Here is a 19,717-nt window from a genome sequence, read left to right as displayed (position 1 = left end):
TTTTAATAAATAATTACGTTTAATCAACACAATACATAATGCATTATATTATAATATTATTATTAACTATTTCTTTATAAACGGTAAACGAATCTTATAGGCCATCTATGGACTGAAACCGTATGCGGTTTCGAACCGTGTGTTATACTAAGCTTATCTTTTCTGATCATGGAAATATATTTTCACAAAGTGTTATTATAAGCATCTAATCGTGTCCGTTTATACCATACACTTATATTTACAAATTTAGTGAAAATATATTTTCATGAATAAAAATCATAAGTTTAGTATGGCACACGGATCTAAAACGCATACGGTTTCGGTTCATGGATGTCCTCTTAGAATACCAAATATTCATATTAATATTATAATTTTAGCTCTAAGAGAGAAAATATTATTTTATATTTTTATTACCATGTTTGTTCTCAGGAATATCATAATATTGGCATTTAAAAAGCGGATGTTGTATTAGGAGATTTTTTGTTTTTTTACTAAAATGTAAGCCACTTGCTTAACGTACAACATGTATATTTTTTGTCAACGATCAATGACATTATAGGCCTGTAACCATAATAATATAAAAGAGGTAAAAAGAATATATGACAATAATAATTAAATATTATCGTTATGTAGATAAAATGGTTAACATATTTTTTAAAGTTATACTTTGAACGAAAAGATAAAGCAAAATACAAATAATTTTTTCATAACTTTTTATATAAACGTTTTAAAATTGTCTCTTGAATCATATAAACTTGACTTGTCTAGTAAAACAATCAAAAAAAAATGTACTTGATAGAAATACTGAATAATGAAATGTCATTTTATATTGATTTCTATAGTAACGCACGTATATATTATTTAATAATTTAGTTGCTAGGACTCTCTTACAACCAATGATGGTATCGATTTTTTTTTCATACAAAATAGAATTAACTAAAAATGAATTGAATTCTACTTGAAGATGGCTTAAAGTATTAAAAAAATGCATTGGCATCGTGTTCTGATATATTCTAAAAGTTTAAAATGTCTAGCTAGTCGGGAAGTTAGTTAAAAATCGATTGCAAGATTTGTACTGGACAAATAAGAATACGACCTAAGAAAAACGTTGTAAAATAAGATTTCAAAAGATAATTGAGTGTAGGTAATGGTTGATTATCTGAACATGCCAATTGACAAATTGAAGGCTCTGAAAACAAAATCAGCAGTTTCCATTTTTGAAAAATGTTGAAAAGTCAATAAAAAATGGTTATTTCTGGAAAAATATTATGAAATTTTATGTATTTAGTACCAACAATATTTCAAAATTATATTTTATAGAAAGTAGTTAACTCAGAAGATTCGTTTGAATATAAATAAATGGTCACACCATATTTTACGCTTTTTATCCAGTATGCATACACAAAAAACCAAGTACCCAAAAATAAGTATTTAAAAGAAAACATGTAGCGTACTGTTGTAGATAAGTTCATATTCCAGTACGCTATTATAAAAATTCGCGGTGTTTCGGCCTGTCCTAATAATAAATAATAATAATAATAATAATTTGTAATATGACATATAGCCGGTTTTGAAAGCGTAGTGTTACTATAATAATTTGATTATGTTTATAATATATTATATAATTTATTTCAATATTACCAAGGTGGTAACATTGTTTAAAAATTAAAAATATCAATTTCATTTACTACACGTATTTGTTTATACATTATTATTATATTATGGCAGACATAATAGCATTTCATAATTAAATATATAATATATTCAAAACGAAATGTATCATAATTTTAATAATTCGATCGTGCGTTCTTGGAACAAGGATATATTTTGTGATGCTCTAATAATTATAAGATAATAATAGAAAATATTAATACAGGAAATTGAAATATAAAATTATAATATAAATATCAAATTTCGGATCCGCTAAGTATAGTTATTATAATATATATAATATAGTATAGTCGATAACTCCATTTCCTGAAACTAGATATTATAATATTTATATACTTAATAATTATATGTTTTTATAGTCTCTATCTTCATACATCGTTTGAATAAAAATATATGTATATATTATTCTCTAATAGTCTGCTATTTATAGTCGATTGGTAACGTGTCTGTTTGTTAAGTAGAATGTATCGGGTGCAAATCTCGGGTCTGGAAAAATTCACATAATGCACGTAATAGGTTGAGAAAGTGACTAATATTAATATTATTTGTCTTAAAACAATATCGGATTGTGACAGTCAATTAAAAAAGATAGTAATAAAGTATTTCTTTTTATTCAACGAATACGAAACAAGATTTGAGACTGTAACATTCTATATTGAATATACATTATTTGATAACATCTCATGCATTATACACACTAGAAAAAATCATTTTGTAGAAAAAATTACGACACCCGACGGGACTTGAATCTGTATCTGCTGGATTCGCGATTCTAAATTACGGTGATTTAAACCAGTAGTTGTTACATAAAATGCTTATCTTTTTGGGTTATATTATTTTAAATTAAATGTATATTCAAAAAAGGTTGTCTTTTCGTGCTGAAATAAAGATATATAAATCTATTGATTTTTCTTAGTCTGTATTTATTTTATTTGTTTTTTTTTTTTAATATTTCAATATTAAATTAAGACGGTACTTCAGTGAAACGCCAAATAATTTTCAACTATAGGTGCGACGAAATCTTGGACTCGCTGGCAATCGGAGAGCGAGCGTCGAGCTGTGAACACGTCAATTTGTTTCGTGATGGCGACGGGGGTATTAATTCTTAAATCGTTTAAAAATGACTAAAAAACGTTACCCATTTACTTGAAAAAGAAAACATGTCAATGAATATATAATTATTGTTACTAATAAAATAATAAACAGAACATTAAATGGACGCATGTTGGATTTACATGACAAATTATATTTCGTTCGGCACGCGTCATTTGCACAATCCGCGCATCGTCTAGCCACGATCTTTGTAGACCATGCCTCAACTGAGGTATAGTTTTAATATATTTAGTATATTTATGAATAAACAGTAGTAATATCTAAAGAAGAAGCAGCAATTTTTGAGTTGGTGTCCAGTACAAACGATTTTTCAATTAAAAATTTCTACCGTCTCTACTCGTTAAAAATTACTCGTTACATATTGTAAGTAATGTTAATTACATAAGTAAAGGTTAATTGTGAGGATACACGTGTGATATTAAATATGTTTTTCAATATATTAATATGGTGAATGCTATATCATATTTTATAAAATCTATAATTTTAATAAAATCGAGTTTCAATTATTAATTAAATTTAATAACCTTAATAAAATCCAAATTATATTATTACGTAGCCGCTATCCAAGAGAGCGCAGTTTTTAAATTCAAAACTAATATAGAACACCTGCGTTGGGAGCTCGTTTTCTCTAAATCGCTTTTCCGCGCGTGACCAGGTTCATTTCTGTGTTGAGTTGCGCCCAAACACACGTTTGTCCACCTGATACCAGGGCCCCCTCTTTGGCTGACCCTGCAACATTAGTAATATGTAAAAGGTCTGTTGGAAACGACTCAAGGACGTTTTTTTTATAAGAACGGAGCATTTTGTATTCATGACATTCATAGTATATTTATTTTATTTTCATATATATTTTATACTATTTTATTAATATATAATATTACGTTTTTTATTTAGTTGCAGCATTTGGAATGAAAGAAAATTATTATCAAAACCTCCCATACTAGGAATTTAAATTTTATCACAAATATTTTATAACGATATTCACAAATACTGTCACATATTATTTGATAATATTGCCTGTTATTTTTACGACCAACAACGAATCTTTTGTTAAGAACATTTACTGTAGAGATGTAACTGAAAATCCTATTATATATTAAAAAATAAAGACTATCGACTAATTAGTGTATTTAATAAAAATTGATAGAACCAGAACCAACAGTCGTATATGTTTATTTATAAAATATAAAAATAAAAATTGAACAGTACCAAGGTTAAAAGTTGAAGTCTATTCATATGAAGTATTATTAGTTAGAGTTTAAATCATTTGATCATTTAATCATTTAATCATTTGTTAGTTAAAGTTTAAATCATTTGATCTAAAGACTTCATGATTATACACCGATACATCAAACTATCGAGGTAGTATGTAAATCGATATGTACATCGTCGGTTTTATCCTTACAACACACCTAGGTATTTAAAAATATCATTTAGACGTGCAATATTGTATCAAAAGCATTTTTGATACTCATAGTTGATCGTTAAATTTCATATATAAAAATTAATAAATAATATATTTTAATATAGTGCAGTCTTTGTATTTAAAAAAAACTCTTTGAGGAAAATGCAATCTAAGAGTTTTCAGCAGTTTGATGACAGTTTAGGTTTTTGGTTTTGGTATTTCAGCGGGTCTATTCTATACACAAGGCTGTTTTCGGTCCACTACGGCAGCTAAATAGAATAAAAAAGTATCGAATTATTAACATTTATTGTAACAATTACAATAATTTAGTTATAATTGTTACAATAAGTGCTATGTTTTAACAGCACCCCTCTTGGCTGTGATAAATTTTAGACCGAGATAGACAGTTTTGACAGTTTAGATGGCTAACTTATTGTAATTGTTACGATAAGTGTAAATAATTCGATACTTTTATACCCTATTTAGCTGTCGTAGCGGACCGAAAGCAGGCTTGTGTATACAATAGACCCGCAGGTCTGTATTGTGGAGAAAATCAAAAGGTGAATTGGCTCTGAAAAATTGAACTCATTTTCTATAAAATTATGATTATTACATACGAGTTCGAAGATATAAATTATATTTTGTATTGAAGTAATTTAAAAATGATTTGAAAACATAATTAAATTGACTAAGTCATCAACGATGAAAAAATGCAAAATTCATTTTGTATTTATGAATATATATAATTCTTGATAGTAGATACCTCCTAATTCTCTTTTGCTCTGGTTTTCCAGTCAATCACGTCTACTGCTCGTAAATATATCGCTGTAGATTATTAAAGCATTGTAGTCATGATCTTTTTATCTTTCTGATTGTATTCTAAATCTGATTAACTTACCTATAAATACGTGTCACGTGGGTAGTTCATCACAGGGCGTTGAGTTTTCAGAAATTTGATCGCTCATCTAAGAGTTTATGATAATAGCGATGGAATGCACCAGCAGAGGCCATGCTACTTAATAACACATAATGTAATTATTAATGCTAAATAGTTTGGTTACATGTAAGTTGTACGCATGTACAATTCATCGTGGGACACTTATTCGTGCGCCACAGTACGTGAAACATGAGGTATAACATTTTATCAAATGACGAGTTCTTCGTTGAACATTTCACCGTGGAATACATTTGTACGTATCTTACAAAATGCGGCGATAGTTTGCAAATAGTACTGTTCCAATTAGATTTACCCTAACCTAGCCTAACCTAACCTAACCTTACCTAGAAAAAACGTCTCGTAAAATTCGCCACATGTTGTAGCATACGTACAAATATACTCCACGGTGAAATGTTCAACAAAGAACTAGTCATTTGATTAAGTGTTACACTAACTCATGTTTCACGTACTGCGGCGCACGAATAAGTGTCCTGCGGTGAACTGTTTACGTAAAAATTTCCAGATATGAAATAGTTTACATGTATTTTCAGCAATATGTTGTAAGTATTTTACCATTTGAACCAGAAATATTCTGAGTATGAACGGTACAAAGTTTCTACTACAAAGCTATTTCAAATTATGAATATTATATTACAATGTGTTCACTACGCACGTTTCAATTGGCGCCAAATGCTGAAAACCAATAAGCGCGGGTCTGCTATGATCACGTGACGTTCATCCTTAATTCTCTGCCCGCAACACGTGAATATTAACGGATATCATAAGCACGTTGTACTAAAGGAGATTAGTCTTTATTATGCTATGGGTAGATGGGTACTCGCATTCATAAGCCTGTGGATTTAAAGCTATACTACAGATGTCGTGTTATTCAAAGGAAGAGATGATTCCAGTAAAAATATTAAAATTGATGTTCACTATACATACAGAATATTGTTAAAACTCAAAAAGATACAAAATAAACACCCATTTGCTGCGGACCTTTTAATTGATATTTAATTACCACATTTAAATAACATGCTAAATGATTAAACGATTTTTATTTCGGTTCGGTACATGTTCAAATACGCGCGTTAACATAATCTTATTCCCTACTTCAGTTATAGTTTGTCAATTTATGGCTACGGCCGTATGTTGTAGCCTAACCACTGAGAAATGCCAATAGAAATGGCGTATTTCAAAAAAATACTACCTTATTATTAGGTCAATAATTATTATAAAACAATCATTATTCGTAGGATGTTTTATCACATTTGAATGGTCAAAGAAATAGCTTATAATCAGTATCATATATAATATACATATTATATACAATATAAATATTTCACTATAATAATGTCGACATAAATTTTACTAATAAATCTAAACAATTTTAACACCACTGCACATGGATGTACTGAAATATGACTATATTCTAAAACATTGGATCGAGAGGTTTAAAATAATACTATTTTATTTAATATAAATACTTTATGCAGTCATCAAATGTTTAAAATAAATATAAAGGATAATAGATTATCTACAACGTTTAAGGAATGTTATATATTATTATGTTATATATATATATATATATAACCTCCATTTTTACCTATGTTGGGCATGTAGGGCGTTAATGTGAAAGAAAAATAATGTACAAATTTCGGATAGATAAGTGATGAATTAAAAAGTCGGTAATGCAATTAAAATAATCAGTTTAACAAGCGTGTTATTTAAAAGAATAAGGTGACTAAAATACACTGTAATAATAGTTATTATTATACCTAAAACAATATTTTTCTGTTGGTCATAATAGTTACGATATTATATTTAATGCGTTGTTGAGAGATTTAGAAAAAATAATTCTATTGTAACCCAATTTTACTAGTGATAAAAAATGCGTATATGATTTTTTTAGTGTAAACATAATAAATATTATCAAAAAGTACGTAAAGAACAGAAAAATATAGTTGAACAAATAATAACTGACAAATTTGCAACTAATTCTTTCAAATTAAAGTAGTTTTTGTTTTGAGTGCAGTATTCAATTTATTTATGTTGACATATTTTGTATATATAAGGTTGATTATGTTTAGTATATATTATACGTATTTTATATATTATGTAATACTTGGAAAAAAGGATCAATCACGTGACACATGCTCATACTCATGCTAACTTATTAAAAAAACAGTGCCTACAATATTAATTAGTATATTAATTATGGTATATGTGTAATATATAGTTGGGATTAGCTAGTCTCGCGTGCTCTAAATTCTCCCATGCTTCGACTATTACCGCAATCAGAATGGCGTCTTTGATAATTGACACACTGACTCAGGTGCCATTATATTCCAGTAATAATTACTAGCAGGCACTTAATGTATGGAGTATGTTGCCTTATAATTGGGGTAGCCATATATTGTAAAATGTCTTGTGTTACATCGGATAGTGTTTTTTTAAAAACATTTTCTGGACAGCCTGTCATTTTCTGGATTTTTTAAAACACAATAATAACAAAAAATACATTACTTGGTACCATAAACTAATATTTAGAACAGGTAATACAAGTAGTTAAATATAAATTATATTAAGGACACAGTTTCTTATATGGTTCTTCTATATGAGAAAATAGTATTGTGATACGAAAAATCAGGATACTAGCCTTGGAAGTAAGCGTGTGTCTCACGTCGTACCTCCGTAACTATGTAGTTCGGTTACATGTAAATTGTACGTAAAACATTTCATCGTGGTACAGTTCGCCGCGAGCTTTCTTATCGGAAAGAGATAACAATATACTATACGGTCTCCAATTTTATTATAAACAATATGAATATTAATTCAATTTTAAAAGCTGATTTTGGCAAAATTCATGAATTGAAGAATGAAAACCTAACCTTACCTAAAAAATAATCTAGTATATCAGCTATTTTCAAATTTTTTTTGCTGCTGGCATTCTATAAAGTGTAATCCAACAAGAACCGTGTTTTATTTAGACATAAATTTTATGTCAGTACTATACGACCCAAAGAGGTTGGACGGTCTTTAATATACGACCATACATTTATGATATATTTCACGGTGAAATGTGATACGGCGAACTGCATATTATGTCTAAGTTTCCGGACACGATGTACTTCAAGGGTACCGCGTAAACACATCGGTATGGATAATGTGAGATAGGTACGCGCTTCTTTTGGAATTCATCTACTTGCGACAATACCACACATCTCAAGTCATGGTGCCAGCCTCAGAAGTGGTTATGGATGATATAAATTACATTATAACTTGCTATTTGAAGAGAACTACCGGTTGAGAAACACAATTATAAAGAACAAAGAAATATTATATGAGCTATTAGAAAAACAGTACAAATAGTAAATATGTACATAAATTATAAAGTAGATACATGGGAGAACTCCAAATAAGCTAAGTATACAAAAATTTATAAAACAACGCCCACCTATAATACTCATCCTCACATAGGTGGATTAACATATCAACATCCGAAGCGATTTGGTAGAACATAGTTGTTATTGCCATTCCAATTGGCATAACGAGTTAGTTAAGTTTAGTCCAGTTAGTTCTGCAGCTTGGGAGTACAAACCAACAATGTTCCCGATTTTTTACCGCGTATAAGTCGGAAAAAATATGTGGCAAAATATAAATATCATCTAGTATTTAAATTACAATATTATGTAACCATACCTGAGAGAAAGCCAGTTAGATAAATAGTTTCTAAGATAACTAATATTTACATTATTATGGTTCGGAGTCAGAATCGATCTTCTTATATTTTTTTTATCTAGCAATTAGGTAGGTACATTGTTGGGTACTTAGAGTTGAAAAACATTTATATAACATGAAATTAAAATTTTAAAAAAATCATTCGCAGTAACTATTTCAGATTTCCTAAAAATAAATTTTGAGGAGTACAAATTCTATCTATATAATAATATATAGATTTACTCCATTATGTTATCATTCGATTTTACTTGCCTGCATAGGTACTTTTCTGTAGGGAATATATAAAAAGTAATTTGAAATTTATATATTTATATAATTCGTATGCATACTTAATGAATTGTGGTAAACTATGAAAGATGTGGAATGAGATTACCATATTAAAATCTTATATGCCTAAAATTTGTCTCATTTTAGTCGAATAATATGGCCAGCCTACATAATATTGTATGCCTACTCTTTCCATAACACTGTTACATTGTAGATGCCTGTTTTATCGACCTGAGGATATCTACGTGAGCTTATTATTATTATTTTGTGCTGTACATAATTATTGTTTATGTGAAGTTACTGTGAAACTGTAATAATATGGTATATTATAAATTGAATAATAATGTATTAATATTATATTCTCTTATTTTTAAATTTAAAATTCATTGAAGTACATTATACATAATATTATGATACCTAGTCATATAAAAAAACAATATAATATTTTTATTATTGATAAAAGTATAAATATAATATATTTATATTAAAACACAACAACCGACGATGAGGCACAGTAATAGTACTGTAGTGAAACAGTAGTGCAGTAGTAGAAGTGAAACGATCACAAACTTAACACAGTGGCTTTGAGAAAACCACATAAATGTATAGTAACGTTACTGGGAAACGAACCCAGACTCATTGAATAAGAAGTCATGCCTTACGCACTGAACCACGAGGACCGCACTATATAGCACTTGGTATTCATCACATAGAAAAATTATTTTACGACGAAGTACGAGTATTGAAATTTATGTTTTTATAATGAATAATTAGTATATAATTATCAATACTGTGTAGAGGAATTCTAAATTGTTACTTTTTATGCGTAGGTACTTAGCTTTAACACATTAATTTGTGATTATTTTCGATTAAATGCTTGTTAATTCGAAAAAATGTTATTTTTAGGGATGTAATAAATGTTTATCAATCATAATATTGAAAGCTCACTTAGTTTTTCAAATATAGAATTTTAAAATAAATTATCGCTACAATCTTAAACCATTTTTTGGTCTTTTATTTTTGGAAGTACTTTTCCTAATTTGTTAAGGTTATAAAATACTTATACAATATCATCCTATAAGCATGCTGTAATGTTTGTAGACGGGTATTTATAATAATACATTTTCTATTTACAAATTGTTGGGTAAATTTTTAAAAGATATGATTATTTTCGATTTGGTGGTTTAAAAATTGACAACATTTATCAAGTTACCTATTGATAAACACATTTTATAAATTATTATAAATTACCAACAAATAAATGGTAGTGTGTTTTAAATCTTCATTTCATATAGGTACTCAATATGAATAATGTAATACTATACGTAAAACCCGTTATAAAGTGTACGATGGAGTATAAAATCAGGAAGATATGTTTCACTATTATTATTACTATAGCCAGCGGAGTTAAACCATAAAATGTTGATATTCAGGCAAGTAATGGAACGTTCACATGTGTAAATAGAAATGCACGCTGTTATCTAACATTTAATGACTGTCCCGGGTGTACAAATTCACAATCCCTATGGCGTCAATCAAAATGCTTCGTGGTATTAACTCCACGGCTTTATTGTCTGTCGAGATGTCTGAAATCTACTAATTCCATATTAATTATTATTGTTTTGCCCTACTTTTCAAGCATGCGATGATGCTTACAGCGGAAAATGAATTATATTTATGTCTCGATGTTATTCTTATTTTTGATTATATTATGTTTTTTTATTATTATGTAATTTGATTCTAATTTTCGATTTATTATTTATATTAAGATATATAATGGAATATGGAAATTACAAAGTATATAATACATTTATTAGTATTATTAATGAAACGTAATTTTTTAAATTCCATATTTGAAACAATTCTAGAAAAATATTGAACCAAGTGGGACTCGAACTGTAGTTATTCATATTTAAAGTCAGAGTTATCGGATTGACAGATCAGAGATTTTTTTTGTAAATATTCTATAAATTTATGGGTTTTCTAAAAATTATGTTTTCTATAAATAAAAAAATGAACTTTAAGACGTATATTCAGTAAGTACATATTGAAATCTTTATTGAGCTACGTATTTTTTTCGACTTATACGAGGTATAAATGATAATTCTGCCATTCTGGGCAGTGTTGACCTGTGTGTCCCTGATAATTATCTTATAAATAGAAACCATCAGTTGTTTATTCTCCCAAGGTGCAGAACCAACCTGCCACTGGTAATGCCAATTGGGAGGGCGATAACTACGTTCAACGAAATTGCTTCGGGTGTTGATATATTCCACCTACCTGAGAATTTAGGTGTCTAGTATAGATGGACGTTGTTTTATAAATTCTTAAAATAGGGTCTGTTTAACTCATCTGGTGTACTTCCTTGTACCTATCTAATTTATCTACTGATCTATTTCTTTTTTTATGTAATACTGTTATATCTATATAATAACCTTGTTTCTAAGTGTCATGTTGTGAACGTCTTAAACTTATAATTTGTAATGTCCACAATATGTTAAAAATAAATAAATTGAATTGAAAATAGATATTGTATTTTCTTATTGATTTAAGTATTGTACCTTCACACTTTAAACCTTTTTTGCATCCCGGGTTTTGCTTTTTAGCATCTTCAAGCATAAAAACACTCGCGAATGGAAAACTAATAATTGACGTGGAATATAGTGACCTACTTACTGTTAATATAGGTACAAGAACATTCTAAAGGATCACAGAACTACATACTTTTTAAGCAAAGATTTTATTCGGGCTTTGCAAAATCTGAAGTGTTGGAAACATTGTATATTACAATACGGACTCTTTCTATTTATTAAAGAAATACACTATAATGACGTAAAAAAACGTCACAACTCGATAAAAATTGCTAAAATTATATATTATCTACACATTGGATATTAAGTAGGTAAGTACACATTGAGTAGGTAAGTATTATGAAATTTAATGTTAATAATAAGTCAAATATATTAAAATCAACACAAATAAGATAGTGTTATGATTTTAAATATAATAAGAATAAGGTAGGTATTATTAGGTTGTATTAATTATCAGGTAGTATTAAATTACACTTACCTATATAATCCGGATGCTAATTAATGCATCTAATTATCGCTTCGTACAACGTTCAGTACGTTCACAACATGATATTATTTATATGTTTTTCAAACAAATAAATTAATTAACAAACAGTATTAGGTATAACATACCTAATTAATATACTGTAAGAATAAATATATTTTTAATAAGAATACTCAGTGAAACTTAACAAAAACAATGAGAATTATACCCAGTGAGTTAAACAAACCGTACATTAAGAAACTATAAAACAATGTCCAACTTAAGAAACAAATTTGGTTTAACACAGCTATCGACCTCCTAATTGGCATTACGAATAGTAGGTTAGTTTTACATCTTATGAGAACAAACTACTAATGTTCTCGATTTATTAGGTAGTTATGACGGACACATGTTATTACAATACTTTCAAGGATGGCAGAGTTTTTATTTTTGCGTAAGTTAGTTATCAGTTCTATAAACACACGATTAGTATTAATATCACTAAAACTAAGTATTTTTCACAAGGTTCATATGATAGATTTTCACGTCATATAACTTAAAAATATCAATTATTCTTATCTCAAAGTACAATTTATTAGTTTGGAGTCAAGATTCTATTTCAAATTTGCAATTTTTGTTAATTTACGATGATTGATTATGAATAATTCTAAATAAAATAATTTACAATTGTAAATTTTATTAGGCTTGTCATCAAATTTTATCATTATTGCTCCCATAAGAAGTAGTACAGGCCAAAAACTACTTTCAATGGTTGCCATTGTCCGAAAAAAAGAGCTCATAAAACTACATTTATCATACATAATACCAAAGAGTGAATAGAAGTGATTATGGTTTTTGGTCATTTTATTGATAGAAATTATTGAATATCAAAATACAAAACCTACTTAATAAGAAATATTTTGGTTTTTTGATGGATAACAATTATATTTTATTCAAAATTAATTTCGTGGAATAAGAGTATTGTATAATATTGTGTGTTTACTTTAATTAATAATCTTACAGCCTAGAATTTATTGAATGTTAATATTTTTGAAGTGTTTATTTTAAAGTTTCCTTATATGTTGTAAAAGTAAGTTTTTATTTAATGCATATTAAAGAGATGACAGTAGTTCCACTTAGTTCAATCCAACATGCAATAAGAATCTCACAAATATATTTATTTGCTTAAAATAATAAAACTTCAGAAACACACCTACCATAAATTCTATTTAGATCAACTAGGATTTAAAATTACATCTTTCATTATCTGGGAGTGGTTTATTTTATTAACGTATTCTATATTATGCTTATCAGAATTAACTACTTCAAATTTTGCGAAAACGAAGATAACCATCTTGGAAATTGTAATTATATTAATAACATGATTACCAAAGGCATCAGGTGTTAACCGAATTTATTTATGACGTCTTTGAACTTGCGAAATTCATCAAATTATTATTTTTCTGTTAAATTTAATGTGAAATATAATATACAAGATTTGAGGCATCTAAATCCAAAAAGCGATAAGTCCACATTTGGTCAAAATCGACAAAAAAATACGCACGTATTCTTTATATAATTTTACACAATATGTATTGATCTATAAATTCCAAAACGTGACAAAACCCTACGAAAAAAAATATTTTAAGTCTCGTTTTATTACAAAAAGCGCCAAGTCCGTGTTTCATATTATTTAAAGCTTGGTTGATTTTGCGCGTGTTTAAGTCAGCCAATAAGGGAACGTTCAATGTTGGAAATGGCGTCTCCCATATTGTAGCACCCGGTAAACTCATGACAGTGCCACGGAAATATGTGCCTTATGCGGAATAAATGAACAAGTGAGGTTCAAATAGCGCTACGTCCAATTTTATTTTGCCTATATTTATTACATTTAAGAATTTATCGGCTGAAACAAATTACCATTTGGTTCTAATTTCGACATTGTATACAACGGAAAAAAATAATCTCACGTTAAAACAAATAATTGAAGCTTGAAACATAAAAACGTTGTTTCCCGCAAATATCGAATTGTGGACTTGTCGCTTTTTGGAATTAGACCCCTCATTAATCAATTCTTAGTAATATAAATCCATTATTTAGAAAAGTTCATTAATAACTTTATTCCAAAACTCAAAATCAAAACTTTATGCCGGGTCCATACCGAAAACAAGTCGCGCGACAACTCGTTACTTTTATAATAATTATCGTAAAATTTAACGAGTTGTCGCGCGACTTGTTGCCGGTGTGGCCGCACTTTTAGACTCAATTCATTGATATTTTTAGTTTATAAAAAAAGTAAATTTTCCCTTACAACAATAATATAGAGATGGGCTTGCGAATTGTTATATAACGCGATATTAGAAATTGTAACTAAATAATCCGTACAATGATAATATATCACCGACCGGATGCGCTCTGTAACGACATTACCATAACAATAACCGATCCGAAACACTGCATAAAAGATGTATACTGTATACCGTTGATTCGTAGATGGCTTTCATGAAAATGTATACAAAACATATCCATATATATATATACCGTTTATGTAATGTATCTATCAACTAAGTAAGTCTTCATATATGAAATATATGACAGCGCATCAACTTTTTTACAAAGCCAGCGATACGTCATTTTTACATTATATTAAAATACACGACATATAAAACGTCAAAGAGATTATTTTTAGTTGATAAATAACATACAAGGTTTGATGTATGAAATATACGAACTGGAAGAATATGGTATAGTTAAAATATTTCATCGCATATTATTATGTAAATATTTTATATTTGATGTGAATATATTATTATTATTATAATCAACTTGTGATAAAAAGTATCATATCATATTTTTTTATGTAAGAATTTAAATATAAAAAAAATATTTGATTAAGATTTATTGAAGTGATTTTTTTTATTTACGGTACAATGAAATTGCCGGTAGAGTAAATGTGTTCTGAAAAAAATCTTACAAAAAATGAACAACTCTTTAATGGTTAAATAACGCGATGTATGATGGTTCAGTTTTTCCGATTTAAATATGCCAAAATCAGTCATACAACGACCAATAGCATAATCTTCTTCTTATTGTGCCATCCCCTAGCGGAGGTCGGCCGCCATCAAGGCGATCTTATCTTTGTCGTCTGGTACCCGGGACAGTTCAGTGATGCTGCACTCGTACCAATCACGGAGATTATCAAGCCACGAAATGCGGCGCCGTCCTCTGCTACGCTTCCCATTGATCTTTCCTTGAATGACAAGTTGGGGAATGCTGTATTTTTGTCCTCTCATAATGTGGGCGAGGTACTGTAGTTTCCTGGTTTTGGTACTACGTAGAACTTCTCGGTCCTTGCCCATTCGATTGAGAACTTCAACATAGCATAATAAAACTCGTAAAAATGGGTCCCTTGCTACTAGGGTAGTTAGTTATAATATGAACTAATTTTCGATGTCTGGAAGAAAGGAAAATATTGGGAATTTTAACTGGTATGAACTTCTCATATGAGTGTGTTGATGTACAGATTGCTAGTCATATTATGCTGGTCTTCTCTCGTATCGGAGTCATATGGAATTAAACGACTATGGTGATTGTAATTGACAAAGGGATCTCAGCTGGAATATTCTTGAGACATGTGACATGCACGCGGATTCGATGAGTAGATAATATTAAATTGGTAGACTTTGCAGTTTCACTTATGTTGCATATGTTTACTACACACACACTTTTTATTGCATCCTATCCATTTCCATGCTTTAACTAACTAATTGAAAAATAATTACAAGATAAAAATAGCTTTTTATATACAACGTTTTTAAATTTTCTGTTTAATTATTCTGCTCAATATGCTCAAACTTGTACTTGGTATGAAGTAAATAAAAAACAAACAAACAAACAAATATAGAATACTGAAATGTCATTTTGATTTTCATAGTAACGCACGTATATATTAATAATTTAGTTGCTAGGACCACCTCCTTAGCAACCAATAATAAACTTTTACTTTTCACGGATTTTTCTTAAATAACTTTCCATACAAAACACAAATAACTGAAAATGAATTCAATTCTGCTTAAAGATGGCTAAAAGTATTAAAAGAATGCATTGGTATCGTGTTCTGATATATTCTAAAAGTTTCAAATGTCTAACTAGTAGGAAGGTTAGTTAAAAATTGATTGCAAAAATTGTACTGGACAAACAACCACCGGACAAACAAGAATACGAGCTAATAAAAACGTTGTAAAATGCTTGGTTATTTGGAAAATTGCAGTGAAATTTTCTATTCAATTTTTTTTTAATGAAAACAACTAAATACTTAGACTTAGATCATAATAATTGACAGATATCATAAATACCATAAAAACAGATATAATATTGAGAGAAATAGAGAGTTTTCAAAAGCTAAAAATCAGGAAAGATATCTGGAGTCGGTATATTAAAAAATAGTTTTCTTTTTTTGAGATTTTGAATTAATGCGATTTTAAAATTTCTACTTTCTTTTTTGCTGCTTATACCATAAGTCAAGGGTCAGCATGATTTAAAATTTTTATATAGGTATATTACAGACATACCACAGTACCGTTAATATACTACGAAAATGAAGCATTTTAAAATGTTCACTAAAAAGTTTGATGGATTCTCAAAAAATCTCAAGGTGGGTTAAAGTCAGAATTAAATAAATATATCTGAATCCAAGTAATCTTATTATTAATCGTACTACACATAGAATATTTTTTTTCTTGGGACATATTGCATAATATTAATAATTATAAGTAAGCAGTTGAATAAATAAATCTGTGAAAAAGCATTCCAATTCCGTTCTCTATACTAAAATGCATCTTTTGATTGATGGAACAAATCTCCCACTTGTCACAATGTCTACTTAATTACCCTCCTGTCTTCCATAAAATCCAGTTATCATTATACAATATTATTAAAGCTATACTTCAGCTGGGGCACGGTGTAAAACGATCGTGACTACGCGACGTGAAGATTTCGCAAATGACGCGTGCAGAACAAAACATAATTTGCTATAAAAAGTCAACATGTGTCCATTTAATGTTATGGTTATTGTTCTATTACTAATAATAATAATAAATTCATTGACAATGTTTTCTTTTTCAATTAAATGCGTAACGTTTTTTAGTTATCTTTACACGATTTAAGAATTAATTCCCCCGTCGCCATCACAAAACAAATTGACGTGTTCACAGCTCGACTTTCGCTCTCCGATTGCCAGCCAGTCCGAAATTTTGTCGCACCTATAGTTGAAAATTATTTTTCGTTTCACTGAAGTACTATCTTAAGTCAATTTGATGCGTAATGTTATTAAAACATTACAAAAAGTTCCCTAATAATCTAAAGTATTAAACCTCAAATCTAATCCAAACAAACAAATGAAATTTTATAATTTTTAACAAACATCATAATGAAAGTAATAAAAAATAAATATTGTAGTTTGATAAAGAATTTAACATAATCACAAAATAGCTAAACTGTGTTCACAGAAATTAGAGTTAAAAATACAGCTTGTAATCTGTTCACTGCCTCACAGTTTTCGGATAGTGATCTCCGTAACGTCCTTTGGGTATCGTCTATTTTTATCTTAATCATCTTCACTCCCCGTGAAGCGAACACCCTTTACTATATGCAACCCCTTATCCGCCCCGCTTTTGTAGTAGATAGTTGTGGTTTTAGTATAATGGGTAGTTTTTACGTTGTAATGTCGCTGCCTTCATTTAACCTTCTTTTATTGTAGGAGCGGTGAAGTTTTCAACGGGATTTTTTTGTTTTGCGCTTTTTGTTGGTTGATAGAAGAGTTTGTTTTTCTTCGTATTTTGACGATTCAGATATCAATTAATTATTACTTCATAGATTTCAGTACCTCTTAAATATTATTATCAAAATAATATTTTATGTAGTAGCTATTCCAATTTTACTATCGTTATTTCTTGATAATGAAAACTTCTCTGAAAGTGCCTTCTTTTAATGGATTTGACCAATTAATAATAACGTAAAAAAATATGATTTTCTAAAGATTTTAACTGATTTCGCAATACACTTAAGACTAAATTTAACGCTTATTCATTTGCTGCAATGTTTTTTTTATAATATCGTCTCTGTTCTGGCAGAACACACTAACTGGAGAATACTAGTTTTGAGTAATTTGACTTTGAAGTTTTTAAAATGTTTGAAATGGTCTATGATATGAGTTTATTAAGTAATCGTAATAAAAATGACTTTAAAAGAAAGACTGTTTATTTATTAAAAAGGTTTCCAGACGGTAAAGTTTGAAATAAGGAACATTTTGGTATAACTAACTGAATATGTCATTTTTTCGAATTAGTGTCTTCTGCCAGAACAGTGACGATATTTTCTACCCAATAAACAAATTCTACTATTCTTTTATAGAACTAATCGCACTCAATATAGCGTGGGTTGGTAAGTCTCGAAATCATGTTATTGAGTAATTGCAATTTGGAGTTTGTCATGACCTCTAAAATTAAGTATAATGCCAGTTTCTTTGTGCTTTATTTGCAGGTGCAATATATTGAATGACCTTAAATTTTAATTTCAAGCATACGTATATGAACATATAATCCGTTGTTAACTTAAAATACAAAATTATCGACTTACTAAATTTTGGTAGCAACTCCTCCACATCTCTATTGCACCAAAACCGGTTATATGTTTTTTGAAGGTATATAAGTAAAGTAAAAACATCTGCAATTTAAATAACTGCCTTCTGGAACATGGAAATATTTTTTCAAAACAATGCTATATTATGTAGTTCGTGGAATGAAGAAATCGCTGGAGAGACATTTAAAAAAGTAACAATCCTAAATAGTGGTGGACATGAAAACGAAGATTCTGGAATCATTTTACAACGTTTTTCTTAGCTCGTATTCTTATTTGTCCGGTGGTTCTTTGTCCGGTGGTTCTTTGTCCGGTACAAATCTTGCAATCGATTTTTAACTAACTTCCCGACTAGCTAGACATTGAAACTTTTAGAATATATCAGAACACGATGCCAATGCATTTTTATAAATACTTTTAACCATATTTAAGTAGAGTTGAATTAATTTTCAGTTAATTCTGTTTTGTATGAAAAGTTATTTCGACAACATTATTGGTTGCTAGGGGTCTGGGGTCCTAGCAACTAAATTATTAATATATCAGTGCGTTACTATGGAAATCAATATGACGTGTCAAAATGACATTTCAGTATTATTTCTATCAAGTACAATTTTTTTTTGATCGTTTAAGCTAGTCAAGTCAAGTTTATATGATACAACAGAAAATTTAAAAACGTTGTAAATATATAAAAAGTTCTTTTTATCTTGTAATTATTTAATATATTTTCACGTTCTTGAACGCCACGACGCAATAAAAATAAAGAATGTTTCTTTCCTCTTCAGTATAGTTTTCCAATTATTGAAGACGTGATAACAATGTGTAGCTTTAGAAGTCAAACTTAAATAAATACGATCAATGTTACTTAAATTTAGTTATATAGTGAGAACCAATTT

This window comes from Rhyacophila brunnea, unplaced genomic scaffold, assembly GCF_057557595.1.
Source record: "Rhyacophila brunnea isolate RB1 unplaced genomic scaffold, BYU_Rbru_1.0 scaffold_11, whole genome shotgun sequence".
NCBI lineage: Eukaryota > Metazoa > Arthropoda > Insecta > Trichoptera > Rhyacophilidae > Rhyacophila > Rhyacophila brunnea.
The sequence above is the reverse complement of the archived record's forward strand: the minus strand, read 5'-3'. Positions refer to the sequence as shown.